Source organism: Mastomys coucha, unplaced genomic scaffold, assembly GCF_008632895.1.
Source record: "Mastomys coucha isolate ucsf_1 unplaced genomic scaffold, UCSF_Mcou_1 pScaffold9, whole genome shotgun sequence".
Classification (NCBI taxonomy): domain Eukaryota; kingdom Metazoa; phylum Chordata; class Mammalia; order Rodentia; family Muridae; genus Mastomys; species Mastomys coucha.
The window spans coordinates 33,130,189-33,143,660 of record NW_022196915.1 but is presented as its reverse complement, the minus strand read 5'-3'; positions in this window follow the sequence as shown (position 1 = coordinate 33,143,660).

Here is a 13,472-nt window from a genome sequence, read left to right as displayed (position 1 = left end):
AAAAAAAAAAAAAAAAAAGATCCCCTCCCGGATCTTGCTATATTGCTCATGCCGGCCTAGATTTCAGAGCAACGATCCTCCTATCTCCTCCTCTCCCTAAAGTGATGGGATTGCAGGTGTGTGCAACAAGCTGGCTCCCCTAAATTCATTATTTATTGCCCACTAACTCCATTAGAGAAAAGGGTAGCACATGGCACATAAAGGTGGCTAGCCACTAAATAAATAAATAAATAGATAAATAAATAGATAGACAGATAGATAAATAAATAAAATGGGTAAATAATCTGAATAATACTCATGACAGAGTACTAGCTAATTTATACAGGAGCCACACAAATAGAACATTCTTTTCTTAGCTCTATCTGAGCCAAGCTCACACATTCAGCTGTATCCCTCTATCTGCATTCAAATGTAAATAGCTTTCTATTTCAGTCTTACATCTAGTTAATAATACAAAACAGAATGAAAAGAGGGATTTAAAAAAAAAAAAAAACAGGTGACAGTCCTGTCTGCCTTCTCATCAGATAGATAAAAACGAAAAATCAACTTAGTATGTAAGAAAACTGTCTTGCAGACAAATGAAACCTGGAGAGAATTACACATCCAAGGAGGAGGTGGAAAACTGGTAATGTTTGAAAATCAAAACAAGAAGAGGAAACAAAGTATCTAATTTATCTCACCAGGGTAAAAGTGAAGTGATCTCTGAAACTCAACTGGTACTTGGGAGTTCTGGGATACCTGGAAAGCCTGGGGAAGCCAAGGTGTGAATAGGCAGATCTGGGTAGAGTGGAGCAGTGCGCATTCCTAGTGAGGTTCTGCTCCGTTCCAGGGTGGAGCTTACATCTGAGGATTTACTGTCTTGTCACCTATCGATCTTGAGTACTTGGGGAAAAGCAAGAAGCCCAATGGGAGGAGTCGATGTTTCTTTAAAACAAAAAAACCCAAAGTCTTAAGAGAAGCCACCAATGCCATGAGTCTAACAAATGTGGATTTTATGCTAAAGAAGTGATTCTTTTGCTGTTGTGTGTTGTGCTGAGGCTGTGTGCCAAATTGTGCGTTCAGGTAGTTTGACACGAACTGCTAGAGACCAAGTAAAGACTGAACAAAGAATGTGTAGTTGTGTCCAGCCCATCTCTGGCAAAGCCAATGAGACAACGTTCTTCTTCAGTTAGGGTTTCTGTTTGTTTCTGCTGCTTATAAATAGAGTGCCACAACAAACGTGTCTCCTGGCTTGTTCCTGTGGAACCTGACAGCTGTTGTCCTCAGATAGGGCCCCAGTAACAAGATGAATAATGAAAACTTATGGATATAAGGACATCCAAGGGCAAGACCTTAAGAAGTCAAAATAAGGGGCTAGAGAGATGGCTCAGTGGTTAAGAGCACAGGCTACTCTCCCAGAGGTACTAAGTTCAATTCCCAGGAAGCACATGGAAAAAGAAGGAAAAAAGCACAGGGAAAGAGAGCACAGAGTGAATGTCCAGTCAGCCAATGGCCAAAGCCCCACCCCAATATATCTCTCCTGATTTGCATGGCCAATCGTGAATAGATTGAAATGAAGGCAGGTCTTTCACTCCTCCAGTGACTACCAGCTAGGACATTCTAAACAAGTCCTAGCACCATCTCTTTTCAAAAATAGACCTAAAACACAAGGGTGTTTTTAGACAACACCTTGGTTTTAGAAAAAGCCATAAGAAATGACTATTGGAATATTGCCTTCAGCTGGTAATTTTTCAAATATTTCAAAGGCATACATCATAAGGCAGGCATGATAGTTCATGCCTATAATCTTAGCTCTTGGAAGATTGGGACAGGAGCATAGCCAGGAGTTTGAGGTCAGACAGGTCTAAATTTTAGGTCAATCTGGGCTACAAAGTAAGCCATTGCCTCAAATAAAACCAACAAACCAAGCTGAACACACACACACAAATCGAGAGAGACTCACAACTTTTTGTCATGATTGGGTAGTAGTGAAATTCATGAACAAAGACATAATTAGGGGTGGTACATTGTTTTCGTGTGTTCATTTGCAGGGTTTTTGGAGCTACCAGAGCACACATCCCATGCAATCAAACAATCCACCACGAGCTGTACTTCCAGCTCATCATGCTTTTGCTTTAAGGTGTGGGGTAACCTAGGGTGAATCATTACTAAGACATAATTAAAGAGAATCTATTGTATAGATATTTTTAAGTCAGAGGATGCAAGACACCACAGTAATGGGCCATTTTTTCCACTTCCACAAACTCCTACAGAAGTTTTAGTGTCCTAAAATAGTTTCATTTATGGCCTAGGACGTTCCATGGGATAACCATGAGATAACTATGGGTAGGATTTCTGCTCGGAAGTGTCCTCTTTCTGGACACCTACCCCCATCCTTAGTGTCAGTCTGTACGACCAGACTTTTTCTAAAACTGTTTCCTTTCTTGGCTCCTCCCCATCTCCATCCATTTTCTCTCATTACCATACCAAGTTTTTCTTGAGTAACAAACAAACCCCTATCTCATACTTCTCATTAGTCCAACTGAAAGCAATATGCTACTAGAAATGCTGTCTAGCAAGACCTATAAACTTCATTGCCAATGAATTTGAGATGTCATCAAATATGTTGATGATCTCAAAGCGTGTGTCATCATTGTAGAAGAGTTAGCACAGAAAAATGACAGCTGTTTGGAGACCTCATGGGAAGACACTGCCTGCCTGGAATATTCTTCAGAATCTTATCTGAGCTTTACTGCCCATACTTCCAAAACGAAAATGAAATCAGACTCAGTATGTTTTCTCTCTCTCTCTCTCTCTCTCTCTCTCTCTCTCTCTCTCTCTCTCTCTCTGTGTGTGTGTGTGTGTGTGTGTGTGTGTGTGTGTGACTACCTACTTTGGGTGTTTTGTTTGTTTGGTTTAGTTTATTGTTTTTGTTCTTTGCCACCTTCCAGGTAAGCTCTGGAGATCCACTTGTCTTCACCTCTCTAGCACTGCTATACAGGTACTTGCCATCACATTTGGTGTGTAGTCTTGAACTCAGGTCAGAATGCTTCTAAGAAAAATACTATCTATTGAGCTGTCTCCCAGGTCCCCCAGGGTCAACTCGTTGAATAACATGGCCAAAGTCAGATAAACAGTTCATGACTATTCTTGCAGTTCTTGAAAGGTGTTACAGGTTGATTATATACGTCCTAAAATACTATAAAGGAAATGGCAATGCCCTTCTCACTTCCTGTCCTTCAATACTTGTGGGATAAAACAGAAGTGCTCACTTTAGAAATGATTGATGGGTTTTGAAAGTAGATTTCTAAAAAAGAAGAAAAAAGAAAAAAAAAAACCGTAGTCTGAGCCACATGACCCACCTTGTTAATTTATAAAACCCATCCACTCAGCCTCCTGCAGCCAAACTGAGGGAGCCAGATTTTTAAAATAGCATTTTAGTTTTAGGAAACTTTGAGAATTAGGGCAGGCAAATGGCAAGCAGCTGGCTCTCAAATAGATACATCAAGAGGCTATCTGGGAGCTGCTGGGCTAAACATAAGCAGCCTCAAAGGCTGTCAGGTCCAAACAGTACCTTCCTCTTGGGAGCCCTGAATTCTGTTAGCTTCAAGGTCATCTCAGTCTGAATTCTGTCAGCTTCAAGGTCAAACAAGGTCATCTCAGCCTGAATTCTGTCAGATTCAAGGTCATCTCAGCCTGTTTTAGGCTTTTTTTTTTTTTTAAATGTTGACATTGACCTAGCTCTTAGGAGAACCATGTCCTAAGTTCATTTCCCAACAAGAAAAGCTGTAGTCCACTATTGCAACTAATAAAGGCATGGTGCTGTCCCTGGATAGACTGTATTTTTAAAGGACCATCTTTTGCAGAGTGGGGGTGGGGGCAGGGTGTCATTTTATAAGAAATGCACACACTAAGACAGCTAAGCCAGGTATTATAAAAGGACAAATCTCGGCTTTACTCACGTGAAAAATCCAAATAGTCAAAGTCATAGAAACATAACATTGGCTAATGATTGCCAAGGATAGTAGCTGGCTGTTGCATAATACCATACCCTACAGAATTCTGTTTGGAGTGGAGACAAAGTTCTGGGAATGGATAACGGTGGTATTAGCATAATAGCAAACATGTACTGAATGCCACTGGACTGAACTTTTTTTTTTTAAAGTTTGAAACTGGTCTGGAGAGATGACTCTGAAATTAAAGAGCACCTGCTCTTCTGGGGAACTTGAGTTTGATTCCCAGCACCCACATGGGACAGCTTTCAACAGCTCGTAACTCCAGCTTCTGGAGATCCCATGCTCTCTTCTGGACTCCAAGGATAATGCATCCATATTTAACAACCTCCACAAAAATACATATGTGCACACATTATTAAAAGTAAAATAAATCTTTTTTTTAAAAAAGTAAACATAAATAAATAAATAAATAACTTCTGCAGTTTGGGGCTTTGCACGTTCCTTTGTCTGTTTGAGAATCTGGATCCTGTCAGCAGTCAGCTGGGCAAACCATGTGAAACTTTGTATCTCAGCCTGGCAGCATCTGTCTTGTAATGCAGACTGAGGTTTGCTGAGGCTCGATAATCACTGGTGGTGAAATCAGGAAGATGCTAAGTGGGTGTGTACTGAAGTGCGGCTCAGCCAACCTTCTAGACCTTAAATTAGAGTGATGAGCATAAACACCGCAGAGAGGGGGTTTTCCCCCCCAACTAAATTGCAATTATATTTTAAATTACCTACAATTACCAGAAACCATCTCAAAGCTAGAAATTAACTTCTTGTCCCAGCAGATCAGCTGTTAAATGGAGCACCTTGTGCCCCAAAACCTCCTGCTTCAGCTGCACCCAGGAGAGCAGTGGGGAGGCGGAGCCTGAGGTTCGCTGTCACGTGAAGGAACAGCTGTCTTCAGAGGTGCAGGACTATATTTTTACAGCTTCCCAAATTAACAGTTTCATTCCATCCATTCAATGCCATTTTCCTGAAATACAGTGCTTTTTTTCTTTTGGAGAACGGGTGGCTGCTTTATTTTAGGCTTCACTGGAACAATGTCTGTGCAACCATTTTAGACATCTAGTATTTAGGGCAAGGAGTTGGGACCAGGAGCCACTGGGACTGTCCCTTACTGGTGACCATGATCTTGACAAGTGTCCTTATCTTCCAAGCTTCAGAGATAACTGTTGCAACGTTGGGATGAGGTCCTCTCTCAGAACTGTAGACACAGCGCTGGTTTCTACAATGTTGTAGATCAGCCTCTCCTACACCACCTGGACTTGAAGTCGACACTATAGAGCACATTGCAATGCTAACATTTGTGCTTAATACTTTGGGGCAAGGATTAACTACTTTTAAACATCGCAGCTTGCTGTTTCTCTAAAAATGCATGCTAAGTCTTTTTTTCTTAAATACATTTCTATTGTCTGGAATCTACCTTTTGAATGGCCTCTGAAATGTTTTCTTTTCTTCTTCTTTTTTAAAATAAACAACCATGGGGAAAGAACTCGTCTCCCAGGAGTGCGGATATGCCTGTAAGCACAGGTAAGACCACCACTTCTGCTCTAAGGGACCCACCCAGAACCCTCCAGAAGGAGGAACCAGGGAGCAGCCTGGGACAGAATCCTTCCCATTTCCCTCTGTGCTGGGAGCTGATCCTGTGCCACGGTGCTCCAAACCCAAATACTGTCAGGAGAGAACTGGTCTCCCAGGACTTATCTGTGAGCACAGGTAAGACCACCACTTCTGCTCAAATTTCTGGCTCAAGAGGAACCTGCCCACAGCCATCAGGACACAGGAACCAAGGAATAGACGGAGACAGGATCCTTCCAGTTTCCATCTGCACCCCAGAGTTGGCCCTGTGCCACTGCTCTCCATACCCAAAATCCTCCAAGAGAGAACTGGTCTCCCAGGAGTACAGACATACAAACTTGCAGGAGGCACAGGCCATAGTGATAGACAGCAAGACCAGCTAACGCCAGAGATAACCAGATGGCGGGAAGCAAGGGCAAGAACATAAGTAACAGAAACTGAGGCTTCTTGGGCATCACCAGAACCCAGTTCTCCCACCACAGCAAGCCCTGGATACCCTAACACACCAAAAAAGCAAGACTCTGATTTAAAGTCACATCTCATGATGATGATAGAGGACTTTAAGAAGGACATAAGTAACTCCCTTAAAGAATTACAGGAAAACACAACAAAACAGGTGAAGGAATTGAACAAAACCATCCAGGATCCAAAAATGAAAATAGAAACAATAAAAAAAAATCACAAAGTGACACAACCCTGAAAATAGAAAACCTAGGACAGAGATCAGGAGTCATAAATGCATCCGTCACCAACAGAATACAAGAGGTAGAAGAGAGAATTTCAGGTGCAGAAAATTCCATAGAAAACATTGACACAACAGTCAAAGAAAATGAAAAATGCAAAAAGCTCCTAACCCAAAACATCCAGGAAATCCAGGACACAATGAGAAGACCAAACTTAAGGATAATAGGTATAGAAGAGAGTGAAGATGCCCAACTTAAAGGCCTACAGAACTGCAAATAGATTGGACCAGAAAAGAAATTCCTCTTGTCACATAATAGTCAAAACACCAAATGCACAAAACAAAGAAAGAATATTAAAAGCAAGGAAAAAAAGGTCAAGTAACATATAAAGGCAGACCTATCAGAATTACACCAACTTCTCACCAGAGACTATGAAAGCTAGAAGATCCTGGGCAGATCTCATAAAACCCTAAGAGAACAAAAATGTCAGCCCAGGCTACTATACCCAACAAAACTCTCAATTACCATAGATGGAGGAACCAAGATATTCCATGACAAAAACAAATTTACAAAATGTCTTTCCACAAATCCAGCACTACAAGGAATAATAGATGGAAAATGCCAACACAAGGAGGGAAACTACACCCTAGAAAAAGCAAGAAAGTAATCTTCTTCCAACAAATGCAAAAGAAGATAGCCACACAAACACAAAAATAACATCAAAAATAACAGGAAGCAACCATCACTATTCCTTAATAACTCTTAACATCAATGGATTCAATTCCCCAATAAAAAGACATAGACTAACAGACTGGATACATAAACAGGACCCAGCATTTTGCTGCATTCAGGAAATGCACCTCATTAATAAAGACAGTCACTACCTCAGAGTACAGGGCTGGAAAACAATTTTCCAAGCAAATGGTCCCAAGAAACAAGCTGGAGTAGCCATTCTATTATCGAATAAAATTGACTTTTAACCAAAAGTTATCAAAAAGGATAAGGAAGGACACTTCATACTCATCAAAGGAAAAATCTACCAAGAAGAACTCGCAATTCTGAACATCTATGCTCCAAATGCAAGGGCACCCATATTCATAAAAGAAACTTACTAAAGTTCAAAGCACACATTGCACCTCACACAATAAAAGTGGGAGAATTCAAGACTCCACTCTCATCAATGGACAGATCATGGAAACACAAACCAAACAGAGACAAATTGAAAATAACAGAAGTTATGGACCAAATGGATTTAACAGGTATCTATAGATCATTTCATCCTAAAACAAAAAAGTATACCTTCTTAACACCTCATGGTACCTTCTCCAAAACTGACCACTTAATCAGTCACAAAACAGGCCTCAACAGATACAAGAAGAATGAGATAATCCCATGCATCTCATCAGATCACCACGGACTAAGGCTAGTCTTCAATAACAACAAAAACAACAGAAAGCCCCACATACACATGGAAGCTGAACAATGCTTACTTGGTCAATGATAACTTGGTCAAGGAAGAAATAAAGAAAGAAAGTAAAGACTTTTTAGAATTTAATGAAAATGAAGCTGCAATATACCCAAACTTATGGGACACAAAGAAAGCAGTGCTAAGAGGAAAACTCAGCTCTTGAGTACCTCCAAAAAGAAACTGAGAGAGCATACACTAGCAGTTTAACAGCACATCGGAAAGCTCTTAAACAAAATGAAGCAAATATACTCAAAAGGAGTAGAAGGCAAAATAATCAAACTTGGGGCTGAAAACAACCAAGTAGAAACAAAAAGAACTATACAAAGAATCAACAAAACCAGGAGCTAGTTCTTTGAGAAACAAGATAGATAAACCCTTAGCCAGACTAACCAGAGGGCACAGAGGCAGTATCCAAATCAGAAATGAAAAGGGAGATATAACATAACAACAGAAACTGAAGAAATGTTAAAAACTCACAAGATCCTACTATGAAAGCCTATGCTCAACAAAACTGGAAAATCTGGATGAAATAGACAATTCTCTAGACAGATACCAAATACCTAAGTTAAATCAGGATCAGATAAACCATCTAAACAGTCCCATAACCCCTAAAGGAATAGAAGCAGTCATTAAAAGACTCCCAACAAAAAAAGGCCCAGGACCAGATGGATTTAGTGCAGAATTCTATCAGACCTTCAAAGAAGATCTAATACCAATACTCTTCAAACTATTCCACAAAATAGAAGCAGAAGGAACACTACCCAATTCATTCTATGAAGCCACAGTTACACTGTGTATTCTCCCTTGGAGATGGAACTGTTTCTGTCTAATCAGGAACCTGTTACAATTTCCTTCCATAGAGGACTTAAAAAGATTTTTTTCTACTTCTATCATGTTTAATGTTTCAAATAGATTTTAAAAACTGGTTGAGTACATATTACTTTTAGCTTCAGAAAACATCATGTATATTTAAGAGGCATTTAACTATTATATATTATTTTGACTTAAAAAAGCCAATACTGCGTTGTATATTTTAAAATAAATTTTATTAGTTTAATAAAAAAAAGAAATAAAATATCATAGGTGGGAAAAATAAAATAAAATATAATAAAATCAAATAAACAGCCATGATAGTTGCCTTACAATTCCTCAACATCTTTGCATTGCCAATAGCCATGCACAGGAGTCTGGTTCTTTAGTGGATAAAATGCATATATACATATATATATAATATATATTTAAAAGTTATTATATTGACTTACTGATAAGGAATGGGCTGTCAACAGTGGCTGTGTGCATCCTGGAGAGACTAAAAACCTAGTTAGCTGTTCAGTTCCTCAGTCCAGATGTCTATGCAGTCCCAATCTGGTGCTGAAGGCCCAAAGGACTGGCAGCCAAAGAGACTGAAATGTGAAGTAACCAAACGATGGCTGTGGCTGTGGCTGTGGCACCCACTCACTCCCTCACTTACTCTCTCCCTCTCTCACTCCCTTCCTTTCTCCTTCCCTCCCTCCCTCCCTCCCTCCTTCCCTCCCTCCCTCTTTCCTTCCCTCCCTACCTCACTCCTTCCCTACCTCACTCACTCACTCACTCACTCACTCACTCACTCACTCACTCACTCACTTACTCACTCCTGAGATCTTTGTCTCTGGGCTTTTGCTGGAAGGTGCCACCCACTCTGGCACCAAATTCAGGTTCAACAGTAACAATCATACAATACACTGACTTCTACCCAGGTCTCTTTCTCTTTGTTCACCTAAGATAACCTTGTTTCCGTGCTGTTGCTTGCATCTTGCTTGCTCACCCTGTTTCTTCTCTACCGAGTTTAGTCACAGTAACTAAGACTCTTTAGGACCACCAGGTAGATGAGAAGCTTTCCTGGAAGCCGCTATATTACTTAAGGCATCCTTTTGTAATTCATTCCCTTAATGAAAACACAGTGCACACTGATGGTGCGTGTCCTGGTATGATTCAAGGGCATTCTTTTCATCCAGTTAACCCTTCTACCTACCTATAAGTATGGGGAAAGGGAGGGAGGTCTGGTGAGAGCTTTTAAGTGCTGAGAAGGATAGGGCAAAATATGTAATTTTCACACTTATCTCAACCATGGGCTTAGGAAGTGCAGATGAAGCTCAAGCCTCCGACAGAAGATCGCTTGATGTATTTGGATTCTGTGCCTGCTACACTAACAGAAGGCTTGGTCAGTGGTGAACTCAGCTGCCCTTTTCTTAGACTCTTCAGGGGTCGGTCTAATTCTGAATTAGATCAAAAATAGTTCTGACTTGATGAAAATTGTTCTGATTAGTCTATTTCATTTGATTATGTTTCTTTCAACAAACTTCTGGGAGATTTCTAAGAAATAGACAGACAGGCTGGTATGGAGTTAAAAGGTAACAGAAATGTTTACCATCATAGTGAGTCAACAGAAAGGCTTATTTATTAGTGTATGCCAATAGTGCAAAGTAATGGGTTTCACTGTGATATTTTCCTACATGTACACACTGTACTTTGAACATATTCACCTCTGATCACTCGTTTGTTATGGTTCCTTTTCCCTAATAATCCACTTGGAGGGGATGTTTGTGTGTATGTGTGTGCATATGTGTGCATGTGCATGTATGTGCATGTGTGAGTGCATGTGTATGTGTGTGTATGTGTGTGCATGTGTGTGCATGTGTATGTATGTGCATGTGTGAGTGCATGTGTATGTATGTGTATGTATGTGCATGTGTGTGCATGTGTGTGCATGTGCATGTATGTGCATGTGTGAGTGCATGTGTATGTATGTGTGTGTATGTGTGTGCATGTGTGTGCATGTGTATGTATGTGCATGTGTATATCTGTGTGCGCACAAGCGTGAGGTGTTTGTTCATATATGCTCTTTTTCTAGATTTAATATGAAAGACAACATGTGACCCTTGCCTTTCTAGGCCTCGCTTATTTTGATTACTATAATGGTATCTACTTCATGCAAACAACATAATTTTGTTCTTTATGACCAACTAAAACCCTGCTATGAGTCTAAGCCACTTTTCTTGACCCAGCTATCTGTTAACAGGTACCAGGTGGATCCTGTACCTTGACCATTGTGAATAAAGCTGTGATCAGCATTGAGGGCAGCCATCTCTCTTGAATTCTGACTTTAATCCCTTCTGGTTTATGCGAAGAGTGGTAGAGCTGGATCACACAGTAGTTCTGGTTTTAGATATTCGAGGAACTTCCAAACTGAGTTAGACTGTGGCAATAACTGACTTATATAATAGGAAATACTTTTGATATCAGTTGAAAACTTGACTCAGTTGCTGTAGAAACTCAAATAACAAGTATTCCAGAGGTGAACATGTGTTGCAGTTGTCCAGAGCTCAGAAATCCCTATGGCAGCTGTTTCTCCAACATCTTAATATAGGATGACAACAACCATCACCCTAGAACAAATGCTGTAGCCAAGGTAGGAAGAAAAGCAGCAGGAAGGGTGTGTTGTGACATCCTTCAGCAAAGCTAAAGTCTGAGGGAAGTCTGCTGGAGACTTCCTCTTACGCCTCCCAGGTCAACTGCCTCAAGACCTGCTACCTAGCTGCAGTGCTTCAGCAAAGCAAACATTTGGTTTCTCTAGCTTCTCTACGGGGATGTCAAAAGAAGCCTGTTTGAGAACAAGAGTTGGATCACCAGTGGCATCTGTGCGATCTGATTCTCCGAAGTACTTAGCCATTCATCAAAGTGGTACTCTTTAGAACTCCTTTAGGGTAAAAATCTGGCAAAAGGACAACATTGTGCAGTGTTTATAAACTCCACTGGTTGCTACAGCAATGCTCTGTTTCCAACAGACACGGTGTGCCTGAGGATGAAGCTTTGGCTGTGGCGGCAAGGACAGCTCCTGAACCGGCTGTTTGGATCACTTTGAAACAAGTGCAAACAGAAAGGCCTGTCTTGATTTAACTTTGCATTCTTGTTTATTCACGAGTGTTCCTAAGAGCTTTTCAAGTAAACCTTGCAAGTCATGAACAAAATGAGGTAGGCCAACACTCTCCACACTTATGGATCACGCACTGATTGGGCAGAATGACAAGCTCTTAACTCTGATGAGAGACGGCTCATGAAAAATAACATGGAATAAATAATGGGGTTTTTGCACCCTGGAAATCTTGAGGCCATCCTGTCTTCTCTTTGTGCTGTGCCTCTTAGCTTCAGGTGGTAGGAGAGAGGTTTTTATACACTCGGCCTGAAAAATATATAGAGTGAAGCTTAGGACATTAATAACACAGTTGGGCTATCTGCTCCACAGAAACATGTACACACAGAACATACATAGCAAATAAATGTGTGTAGTTACCCTTCAGTACATTTTAGCAGAAACTACACTGTAAACTTGCTGAACCCACTTTCTCTGGCCAAAGCAGAATAAACCAGGATAGGCACAGGACTCAAGATGAGCCAGCTGGATTTTCTTTTTCAAGAACTTGACATTTAGATCTAGAAATGGTTCAGTAAGCATAATGTCATGCTGTGACCACATTGACAGAGAGGAAAAAAAAATCAACAAAATGCCCATCATACTACATAAACTTGGAAAATACAGAATACCAGCCTGAGGAGATGACTTGGAGGAGGTGGGACAAGACAAGCAGAAGCAGCAGTGGGTGTTGGGCCATCACTGCCTGGCTTTGTGGCTTTCAACTGTTTGCTTCTGTTCGCTTTTGAAATGTATGCCCTTAGTGTCTTTGGAAGATCCCATATTCTTATAATAATTTATCCATGTTTTATTTTCTTTTATTTTGTTGGTTACCAGTTTACATTGTATTTGCTTTTCATTACCTGCAACCAAAACTGCCAGTGCCCATATTGCGCTCATTGGTTGATCTGCTTTGGATTATCTGGAGATTTTGTTTACTGCACCTCCCATGGATCAGGTGTTGCCCTAATCCAATGCTAAAGTTCAATTTAGTTACCCTGATCCAAGTTTGAGAAAAGAACCATTTTCCTTTGTCGACTTGCCAAATCTCCATCCAAGTGAATAATGCAAAACATTTTGTGTTAAGTGAGAAAAATGCCAACAACTAGTCTGGGTCTACAGAAAATATCTGGGTGCACTTTGTCTGTGGTGAAGGCTTTTTTCAGAAAATCTTGACTACCTTGCCTCTTTGGATGTGCTCAGCTGTGCCTGTGTTACTACTAAGCTGTCAGAATAGCATGGCTCCCTGGTCAAAAAGATATCCAGAAAGAGAGAAAGGCCATATTTTAGTCTCTGAATTGCAACTTTTTATGACTTCCTATGGCTAGAGATGCTGACTCAGGTAATCTAAGCAAGGCCTTCTAATTATCAATAGTCTCAAAGGTGTCCAGCTTCCAACACTGATGATGGAATGCCGCATGTATCAGTTCAGATAGATGTGGTCCCTGGAGCTGACAGGTCGTTTTAGGTATGGCTCCTTCCTCTCAGAGCTGTGCTGGTAAGCAGAAAAACTCTTTGAATGTTCTGAAGATGCTAAAACCTGATGAACCCTATGCAAGTATGGGTAGACCCATTGCACATATGGGAAAGAGGCCAAGATAAATTAAGTGACTAAAACAAATTGCAGAGCAGAGCTGGTATAATCAGGGCTTGTGTGGAGCTCAAGTGATAAGGGACTTTTCTAACATGCACAAGACTGTGAAATACATCTAGGGGATCTTCCTAGCACAAGATTAACAAGATAAAAAAACTTTCCATTACTGGGACTATTGATGCTGGTTAGCTGGAGCTAAGAAATTAGCGGTGATTAAGAA